The following is an 11,192-nucleotide window of genomic DNA, read 5'->3' as shown; positions in this document are numbered from 1 at the left end:
TCAGAACAACAGTTTCCCAGGGTTTAGCATTTCTGGGTCCTTCTGGACAAATCAAAACCATGGCGACCGATTATTAAAGATAAAATATTCTTTTTTTTTTTTGCCAGTGATGTTCTGTGAAATATTATTTACAATTTTTATTTTATAGCAGCAAATGGGGAGTGAATGAAAAATGCCCTTTCACCCGTCCTACAGGGACTGAGCCGTTCACCTGAAACAGTGATGGTTGATGTCCGTCCAGCTTACGTTTGAAGGTGCTGGCGTCGAGAGGTGAGAGAGGCATTCACACTTTGCAGACTGCTCAGGCCAGGACCCTGCTAGATGGCAAGCAAGGAAGCCCATTAGTACCTGTTATGGTAGTGGAGAGTTTTAAGGGAAAAACACATTACTTCAACAGAAGCCTGATAGGTCATTAATAAAGCGAGGTTCTTGCCAACTATTCAGAAAAAGTCTGTTTGTTTCAAGTCGGGAGAAGTCATAAAACTCCAGAAAGCAAGAGATGTAACTCACATGGAATGAAGAATGGACAAGGGTCACTTGTGAGGTCACCTCGGAAACAATTGCCATTGGATTTGCTTCTTATGGAGAAATAGATGTCCATATAGAATGATGAGACAACCAAAGAAAGAAACAAAGAACTATTCAATACAAGGCAAAGAAAATACATATGAGCAGTAATGATATTTTCTTCTACCGAAGCAAAGTATTACTCAATGATATCAGGACATAAACCCAAACAAAACCACATTAAAAAAACCCTTAAAGTCAGACACCTAATAAAAAATTTGCTTGAAAGTATGGTATCCAGCTAACTGCATACTTCTGTGTTTCTAAGGTTTCAGGGGCCAAAAAATCCCCAGTTTTTGAGAAGAGATAGTAGGCTGACTAGAAACAACCATTTTGGAGACCATGTGAAATTGGCCTGCAAACCAGTGTGACCCCCAGCCAGCAAGGGAGCGGTACTCGTACCCAGGAGGAGCTCTCGCAGACTGTCAAGAAGAGCCCTGCTTCCTCTGCACGGAGTTCAGCATTTTTCTGAACACTTTCAGCTGCCCAGAATCACATGCCCTTTTATAATACTATAAACTGGTGATCACATTATGTGTAAAATTCACTGTATTTTCTAATACACCTATCATTTAACATCCAAATTAACTCATCAAAACTATATTATAAAGACGTTAGATAATTTTCTTTGGTTTTACTACAGACTGAAGAAACTCAAACAATTGACAATAATAAGAAGAAATCTCCCAAGCTCCTGGAGTCACTGCAAAGGACGAAAGGAAAAGAGTGAACCCCTCTCTTCTGAAGAACACCTTGTATGGACAAGCTGCAAGTCACCAAAATATTTAAAATATTCCGGGCTACCAGCAGCGAACCTGGATCTCTTCACAGGGAAGAGAAAAAGGTAACTTTGATAATCCGGACAGCCTGCAAAGTGGACGATCTGCAAGTACATCACCATCTCTGTTCCCCTCTGCAAAAGAATCACTAATAATGAGTTAATTAGTGGCGGCTGGAGAGTATACTGAACATGCTCAGGTGGAGCACATCTTACTGCCAAGTAACTTTATGTTGGCTGATGTGTTACAGCACAAGAGGGAAACTGTGAGTATGTGCTTGGAAGATGCAAGTTTTCGAACTTCGTAAAATCAGGAATGTTCACTGATAAGAAATAACCTTTTCCTCAGCAACAATTAGTGCAGGACCGCACGGTGACAGAATAGTGCCTATTATTGCTGACTTATTCTAAATGAAATGAACCAATGCATATTAAATCTGCATTACACCAATTTTCAATATTTGAACAAATAAGTCTTCTGCATATTAAGGCAGTGATCAATATGTCTTTACATTCTTCTAGAAACCCAAAGCCATCTCTCTTTTGTCTACATTTCTGGGATCATTTCTATACATTGGCGGTAGCAAAATAACTGCGCAAACTAAAATGTCACTAGCTGATCCAGAGCTTTCTAGAGTTGAGCAAGACACGGTGTCTCCACAGGGTGAGGTCATTCCTACCTTTTATTTTCCTTGGACTCATTTTATACCTTTCTATATTCAGATCTGAGGGCTAGAAATCCCTGTAAATCACTACTCTAACGCAGCTTAAACACACAGTAGCAGATCAGAAGGTGTTTGGCCATGACTTGGTTATTTCTCGGTGCCTGTGTCTGTTTAAAAATGACAAATTCAAAAGTAGCTGATATATCTGAACTTTTTATTATCTGATGGGGAAACATCTTCCAGATTTGTCAGTGTAATTTTTTAAGCATTACTGATTAAAAAAAAAAAAGAAAAAGTGAGCAGCAGATAGTGTTTATTTGGGCTTCAGTGTAAAAGTGGTTTTGCACTGTGTGCAGTGCCAGGTTAGTTACACCTTTTTCCCTGACTGGAGCTGACATCACAAATGACAGCAGCACATAAACAAACAACAAAAAGAAAAGCTCATACCAGTTTAAAGTTTAAATATTTTCCATCTCTGTGTTTTTAACTAATCTTTGCCAAGCGAAGGACAAAAGTCAGAAGGAAAAAGTTATTTTTCAGTCTTGTAAGGTCAAGTTCTAAAAATAAGTGAAAAACACCTACACCCTCTGAAATGGTATGCTGAGTGTTTTACAATGGTTCTTATATATTTATGGTCACAAGAAACCAAATTATAGAAAAGATGTTCAGTAAGGATTTCAAAAAACATCTCCTCCATTTCCTCCCAATGCAGGATCAATCGTACCAATGTCACTCTTCACAAAGACATCTCTACCCTGTTCTTAAACGCTTCCAGCGATGGAGCCACCACAGCCACCCCAGGCAGCCTTCCAAAGCTTTATATTCCCGCTGTTAGAAAATGTTTCCGAGGGATGCCATTTAAGCCCATTGCTTCTTTTCTTATTTACCATGGACTTGGAGAGCAGATTAGTCCCTCCTTTGAACTAGCACGATATATTTGAAAACTTGCATTTCAATTCTGTGCTTTTGTAAAAGAGCCTGGTAATGTCTGCAGCTTCCAAGTTGTATGCAATCAATATAGAAAGGTGGAGATGAAAAATGATGGTAGTCATTGCAGACTGCCAACAGTTAGGCAGTTCTAAGAGAAATAAAAGCCTTGAAGTCTCAACTAAATCCTAATCAGTCATGATTTTTGTTAATTGTCACAATACATAAACTATCTGTGACTCAGAAGATATATTATCTGTTGTGGTCAACTGCTAGATTACAACTGAAGTTGAACCAACCTGGCACATTTATGCAATAGTCATTTCTATTTCACTCATGAGTAGATCATGAAGCCCAATACATCAGAATTTCACAGCACAGGTTTTATTCAGTTTGTACTTATGTTGAATGCTATTGTCTCAAATTTACAGATTCCAAAGATACACACTGGGAAGAGGGCTGGACACTGATGCCCAACAGCCAACAGACTCTTCAGTCTTGTCCTACCTTTCTACTGTGTGCTTCCAGACAAAACAAAAACCTGCTTTCAGAAGTTTGCAAAACATGATTTTACAGCTTGATTATGTACAAATACTTATTTCGTTCGTTGCTAAAACACAATCTCAACAAACAGGATTCCAAAATGATCTGTTAGAGCTATTTGCAGTCCTGAGGTGACAAAGTTTAGGTGTTAACTAACTAATGTAAAGAATAGCACCAATGCTTTATGGAAGACAGAGTCATTATTTGACATAAACAGCTAAAGTGATGCAAATATTATACAGAAAAATCCATCAGTCAATAGGTAAGAACATCCCCATCCCCTCCCTGTATGGCTCATTCATTGCAAGATGGAATAATCCATTAAAGGCTGTGGTTTGTTACGTGTTTGAAGAGTTATAGCTTGCTGCAGTCTGGTTTATGTCTCTAACTTTGAATTCCTCAGGAAAGCAAAGCACTGAAGGTCACTGAAGACCTTTTATAAGTACTTTTAATGTTTTTTTCATTTAATCAATGGCAAACTGCAATGACAGAGAATCAAGCCTCCAAAATATAATAAATGGACATGGCTCCGTTGTGCACTACGCTAACTTTATCATTCATTCTTCTTGCTGTTTTCTGCCCTACTAATGGAACTTGACTCATGTCAGTAAAGCCACTTACATGTGCTAAAACCCAAAAAGTTACACAACTCACTGGGGCAATAGGCAGAATGACATAAAGCTGGGCCACAACCACAGTTTTTACCCTGAACAGTTTCTTAGAGTTTTGAATGCAACGAAACACAAAACACCATAACATTAGTGTATAAAAATAGCTGCAAAATGGTTTCTGAAAAAAGGCGCAGAGATGCTTTCCAATGTCTGAGAGAGGAATGCCACAAAAAAGAGACTGATGAGCCGAGTACACATTCAAACTCTTTGTTTTATCCTCAGCTCTTAACCCCCAACCAAAAATAGTAACTAGAATCAGTATGACCTGAGTAGGGGTTTTCCAATATTTTTGCTGTTGAATAGCCAACACAACACATGTACATGCAATAAGCAGGAGACATCTGTAAGCCATCAAGCACATATCAAGAAATTGCTGCCTTTATCACCTCCTTTTTCTTTCTTTTTTTTTTTTTTTTAAATTCAGTGAATACTGGGGTAGGGGGAAAAGAAAGGTGCTAGTGTGAAAATGTCTGTGTGTGTCATCGAGACAGATTCCCTGCACCTCTGGACCTGACCTAGGAAGGTACTACTAAGAGTCAGAAGCAGCTCTGGTCCCACAAAGTTTTCGTGTTTCTTGATCGCTCTAATGAGACTCCCAACAAGATAACCAACTGGGACCAACCATGAGAGAGCAACATGCCCTGACTTTTTAGTTCCACATTATTATTCTGAGGAAGGAAGACTCCTGCTCTGCAGACATGGAATGCAATCACTCGGAAGCTAAGCAGCTTGCACTAGGTCACACCATGCAAGTAAATTGAACCTGGAAGCCCAAAGCTCATGCCAGCACTGTAATAACTAAACCGTCTTTCTTTTCTGAAGAAGGGGAATCTTCGTTCACAAACATTGGCAGGGAAAGATACTCAAAAAACAAAAAAAAAGCACATGCACATTCATCTAAAATAAGTGATACTACGTATTGTCTGGGCAGCCTTACCACCAGCATAAGTGGCTCATCTTCCTCGAAGTGACATGTTCTGCCCACATTGGCTGAGACAATGACATGCGATGACGCAGGAACTCTGGGGAGCACCAGCAAGAAAAGCTACACTTTTACAAGAGAAGAAAATGACAAACAACTGTAGCCCAGCAACAAATAAAAAGCGTCCAGTAAGACAGTAAGAACACCACAGTTCAGTTGCATCACAGATGTGATACTGAACTTCCAACAGTCAGAGAGCAGCAGGAAGCAGGAATGATGCTAACCCAGACTGTTCAGGTAGTCTCGGTTACTGGATTACTTGGTTACCAGTAGATCCATCCAGAGAGTCTACTCGGGAGCAGCAGGAGATGAGGCCAGTGACAGAAGTGGTGACAAAACCACAATACAGGTCCGAGGTCTATCCAGAGACAGGGCTACAAGATCACCCTGAGCATTGCCCTTCATTTAAAATGTGGTCCAGAACTTCCTAGTGGCTTGCTGAGTTTTGATAATCTAATTTGTTGTCTCTCGAAAGGCCGCAGCACTGTCAAATGTTCTGCGCTCTTGGGTCCCACACTGATAATCCTACCCCTTCCAAAATGCCTGAGACATTGTGTCAACATAATCCTGTCTGAAGAGAACTAAGACACCTGGAACTGAAATGCTTTTTATAAAACTGAGGGCAGGAGGCCAAAGGGCCCACAAATTTCGTATCGGCCCTCATTCAGTTTTGCTTTACCTCTCATTTGAGCCTGCCAAAGACAAACGACGACAAATCAGAAGCCCAAGGGGCTGAGAAGCAGTGGCATGTACAGATCAAGAGGAGCTGCCTCCCATCTTTCCCTTCCTCTCCAGCAGCTCGCTGTAACGAGCCTTACAGATGGGGGTGTAAAATGCTGCCAGAGCTCCTTCTCCCCACCGCCACCCTGCTCAAAACTATTCCCCAGAATATGTTGTAATCATACACCCAGGAGAGTTGTTAAAACCTTACAGGAAACATCTCACATTTTTTCCTTTACTATTCATGCCATTTTCTATTAGGGACAATAAAGACTTCTAACACTGGATTAAGCTCATTTGCAACAATGAGCTACTATTGCTCCAGGAGCCAGCGGGAGCTCAGACTCATTGAGGGAACTGGGAATAATTAACTGAATTGTACTGGAAAAAAGGAGAAGACTGAAGGCTGTTTTGACCAAGAGAGATGCAAACTGATGTGATGGTTAAGCCATCACGTCTTGCTGGGAATTATTGTTGGGAGTATCATTAATGCTTAGAGTATGCAGTTTTTTTCAGTAAAACTGCTTTGGCTGTGGTCTCCCTTTTTGGTTTTTGCTACTAAAAGACACCTCCCAGAGACATAATGACAATAACACAGTTTTACTGATTGCTTTCACTCATTGCTCCGTACGCAGAGGGTCACTTCCCAAAACTCTGAAGGATGGCAAACCTTAAAAACAAAAGCTCTTCTAAGCAGACTGGTTTTTCTTTTCCCCTGAATGATGTATATAATTCATCTCTGTGGTCAAACCTTCTTATTGTGTAATCCAGGGGTCTTCAGCAAGAGTGTAAACAGGAATTGTCTCATTACAGAAGGGACTGGAAGTGCTCAGCGCTCTGAGATCACACATGGAGGTGGGCAGACAGCACGTACACTTTTTAACAGTCTAGGGGCCTCTCTTAGGGAGCACTGACTTGGTTTTGATCATGTACCAAGACTTATTAACTCAAAAGAAACATCTGGCATTGACCCCAGCATAGGCAGAATACTGAACCTAAGGGACCCTGGAAATCTATTCTGATACATTCGTGAAGCTGTCTGCACGTGATTAGTTCAGTAGCTATACATAAATGCACATACTGTGTATGAATAATACTATTTCTGTATCGTATATACAAGTATTACATAGATGAGTATTTGCTGTCCTCAAATTACTGCCTTCTGCCCGCAAGTTGGCACACGCCATTAGCCTTTTGACATGCAGCTTCAAAAAAAGATCAACTTTCCATCACGCCTTTCAGCAAGGAAGATCCCAAGGAACTTGACAATCTATTCATACCTAATACCACCAGAACATAGACACCTTTGGGACAGAGAGCACAGCCAAATACATAACAGAGTGCAGAACAGCAGGAAAAAAGGGAAACATTTGGCTTGGGACTCCAGAGAAAACCTTGCTTTTTATAGAGAGAGCCAAGGAATAGTTAGCTTCCATTCACGGGAGACAGAACTCTGCTTTCTATGGTCACATCCCAAAGACCCACAGAGAAAATCTGAACTTCACAGTTTATTCTGCCTCAGAAGTATGAAGTGGTAAGTCACCTTTCCCAACAAGCTGGAGCAGCAGTTCTAATAACTGTGTTCAGACAGACCACAAAGCTGTCCTTTCTGTGGACATCTCAGGGGAACATCAAGAAATTTTCCATGCCAAAAGTTATATTAAGCAAACCTGTTCAGGTCTCCTGGATACATGCAGCAAAAAGCTGTAGCTTTTTAATAAGTGTTGATTCAAGATTAATGATAGTTCTCTTGACATTTCCTCTCTTGCTGACTGCAACAGGGGCCATTTTTTTTCTTCCCATTTGCTCTTTTTCACATAACCTCTCCATAGCAATTAGCTCTACTGCTTACACTTTAAAAAAAACAAACAAACAAACACCAAAAACCAGAAGGAAGATATCTAGTGTGATTTAACAGCTGGAAATAAGCAAAACCAGCACCAAGCAGTCAGGTCTTTTCAGGACACCGGTGATCAAAAGACCACTGTTTAGGTACTCTGTAAAAATGTAATTTGCAGTCAGCTGTTTGCAGGAGACATAAACCTTGTCACTGTTGAAAATCAGAGTTAACTTCCTCTGTATGAAAAGGAAGAAAAGACAGATCACACTCTATTAATCCCCCCTCACGTCTTCCCTGGCTATGGGGATGCTGAATGCCTGACCATGGCGTTCTCCAAACTCAACTCTTCAAAATACCGGATGGGACAGAAAAGGGGGAAAACAAGTTGATCACTAAATGCAATACTCTTTGTCTCGTCTCAGGAAGAGGCTACACACTTACGTTCAGTTTTAATATGAGCAGTTTAATACTTGCCTGCAGAAATATGACTTTTTCTTACACAAGGGAAATGGGGGGAAAAGCCTTTATGAATAACAATGAAGATTCTTCAAGTGGAGATACTTTCTTCGATGGCAGTGGAATCAGGATAACTAGAAGATTCACTGAGGACACAAAGAATAGAGGGATATAGGAAGCACCAGCAGATTGTCAAGGCTGTTCTCTAAAATGGTCTCATTATCCGTATGTAAAATGAGAATGTTGAATATGAAAAAAGAAAATGGACTTATTATTATAGCAGAGCCTTAGTATTCCACAAAAATCATTCTTCCTCTTATGATGGCGGTAGAGCGGAACATTGTCTCAATCTTTTTTGCCTATACCCCACTCCAACTGATTAATAACTTTTGTTACATTTCGAACAAACAAGAATGAATCTTCTTCCTGGAAACTGTCTTTTATGCCTTCATTAATTGTTCCCAAAATCTTGACCACAAAAGGATGCCAGCTCCTCAAGGATAAGCAGAGAATGACAAACCCGGTATCTTCTAGACAGACCCCATTATATCACAAGGCAGTACATTCTCCACGCTGCTGTCCCCCTTCCGATGTTTGCCGGAGGCATTCCATAGGCTTTCTATCAAAGATAATTACGGCTGTCACAGGAATGAATAGACAAAGATGTTCACGGGGCCCACGCTCTGGGGGTGGGGAAGGACAGGTATCGTCCTCAGAAGCAGGAGCACTTTGTCTCTCTCGAAAGAGAGATCTCATACAATATGAAGATGAATTTTCAAACAGGAATAACAGCACAGAGCCAGGCAGCTGAGCCCTCGTTCACGTTTGGTTAGATAACAACGTTAAATACTCAGCTATTCTCACACAGAAGTATCTCCCCGCTCAGGCCTGAAAGCACACCCATACGACTCAGAAACGTTATTTGAGTTGCAGCTCTCGCAAAGCTGAAGGGAACATTTGTGCTACCTGGTCCAGACGACTGAAAGTTATTAACAGATGCAAGTCAAAAGAATCAATTCAAGAGCTGCATTTGTGAAACTGCTTGTTTCACCAACCTCAAGGATTGTGGAAACAAAGAAGTCACTGGCTACCAAATGCATGCTTTTCCTGGCGCGCATACTGTCAATTCATCTTATCATACATCTCTTTTCACATGCGCATTTTGTTTTCATAAGCTCTGAGACATTACAGATTACTGGCTTTATCCGAAAATTGTGCTTCTTTGTGCATCATTTATAAAGTCAGAGGAAAATTCAACATCATCCAGACTATGGGTTGTTTTTTTTTTTTTTTCACCCCTAGAGAAATGGAAAAATGGCATGTACACAGGCTCATAAGTGGTGGGATGCTCTCCAGAACGATGGAGCCTGGAGACTAATCCAAACCTCTTGAGTTTTCAAGAAAATATCAGACCAGAAATCTCACAGGAATGAATTGGCTCTGGAGGTTTCTGGCAATTCCTCCTCCTGACCCCACCCAGAGCTGAAAAACAGCCACAAAAGGAAATCCAATCTTTTTTCACACTATTTTTCAGAATCATGGTCTGTGTAAAGATTCAGAGTAAGTCCTTGCTTCACCTAAACTGCTCTTCCCATCCAAAGATTGCAAGGACACATATTTAGCCTAATTGTGAGGGTCGCAGAATTACTCTAATTTTAATTCCACATGGAAACAAGAAGTTTGAGCCTCTGTATTTTTGCAATCCTTCCCTCAATAAAGGCAAATTGCTTTTGCCCAGCACAGCAGTCAGTTTCTTCCATTAACCTTTATTCAAGCCAAAACACTTTGGGTGTAAGTGACATTGAGTTCCTGAGACAATGACGGCCAGAGAAATACCTATCATGAGAGTGGAATCCGAGAGCTCTCCCTAAACTCCAGCTGCCTTGTCTCTCCTTGACATCTTTTCAGCCTTTGAATGCTTTCTGCACAAGCCATTACACCCTTCACCACTTCTTCCAGGAAAGCGCACACAATTCCAGGAACCCCACGCCTCAGGTGAATAAATAGCAATGACAAAAGCAACTTTCTGCTGGCAAGGCAGGAGACAATGTTGAAACTTTAAATCTCTATACACAAAAGCAGTAAAGGCTACCGTGAAGGCCAATATTTCCCAAGGAAATCCAATATCAATGCATGGTTTGGATAGGAGATCTTCTGGAAAGAGTAATGAACATGTCTAACCCTGTATACTCAGCAAAATCTGATCTCACAGCCTGAGATCATTTGCTGGCTTCAAGTCACATCTGGGAGTTACTCCTAACATAGCGGGAAGAGAAATTGTTTCTAGGGACATCCAAGTTCCACTTCTAAATCTCCCTATAAAACAGGAGCTTTTCCCATTTAGTGCTGCAGGTGCCCCTTCCCTTTCTTTCTTTTTTTTTTTTTTCTGATCAGGTTTGTGGTGGCCTCTAGCGGAATATGGAACAAATGGTATAAAAAGGAAAAAAAGAGCAAGGCATGTGCAGCCTTCTACAAAGCTGACCAGGCCTTCAGCTGTTCATAGCTGAATTCACTGGGAATTTGTTTAAAACAATACGTACTTGCTAATAAAGGGCTAATCTCTATACCCCAGCCCGAGAGTCATTCATCAATTCAGACCACTTGCAGCACCATAATGGGTCCTTCCATAAAGAAAAAACCTATAACAACACAGTTTTTAAATGATATTTTTGATGTTTCCCGATGTTCATCAAGTCGTCAAGTCCACGAGAATAATATCCCTTGTTTTGTTTCAGCCTTTCTGCTTCCTCAGTAAAGGAGGTGGATGCAGCTTATAACTGGATTTGTTTTCAGCCCCAAGAGAACAGCTCAGGATCATTCGGGCTGTTGCAGGGCTCCAGCTAGCCCAAGATTTGGCTCTGACTTCAAGACACGTGGACTGATCATGAGTGAATATACTATTTGACTAGAGTTACAATACCTTCATCCCCTCCATTTCCTAGTAAGACCTCACGCTCATAGGAAATACTGGGTTATTTATCCTGCCACTCCTCAGGATTATTCTAGTATGGCTTTTCCATCATGACCTTGCATGCTTTGGACT

Source organism: Larus michahellis, chromosome 23, assembly GCF_964199755.1.
Source record: "Larus michahellis chromosome 23, bLarMic1.1, whole genome shotgun sequence".
NCBI classification, from domain to species: Eukaryota; Metazoa; Chordata; class Aves; order Charadriiformes; family Laridae; genus Larus; species Larus michahellis.
Note: the sequence above shows the minus strand (reverse complement) of the source record.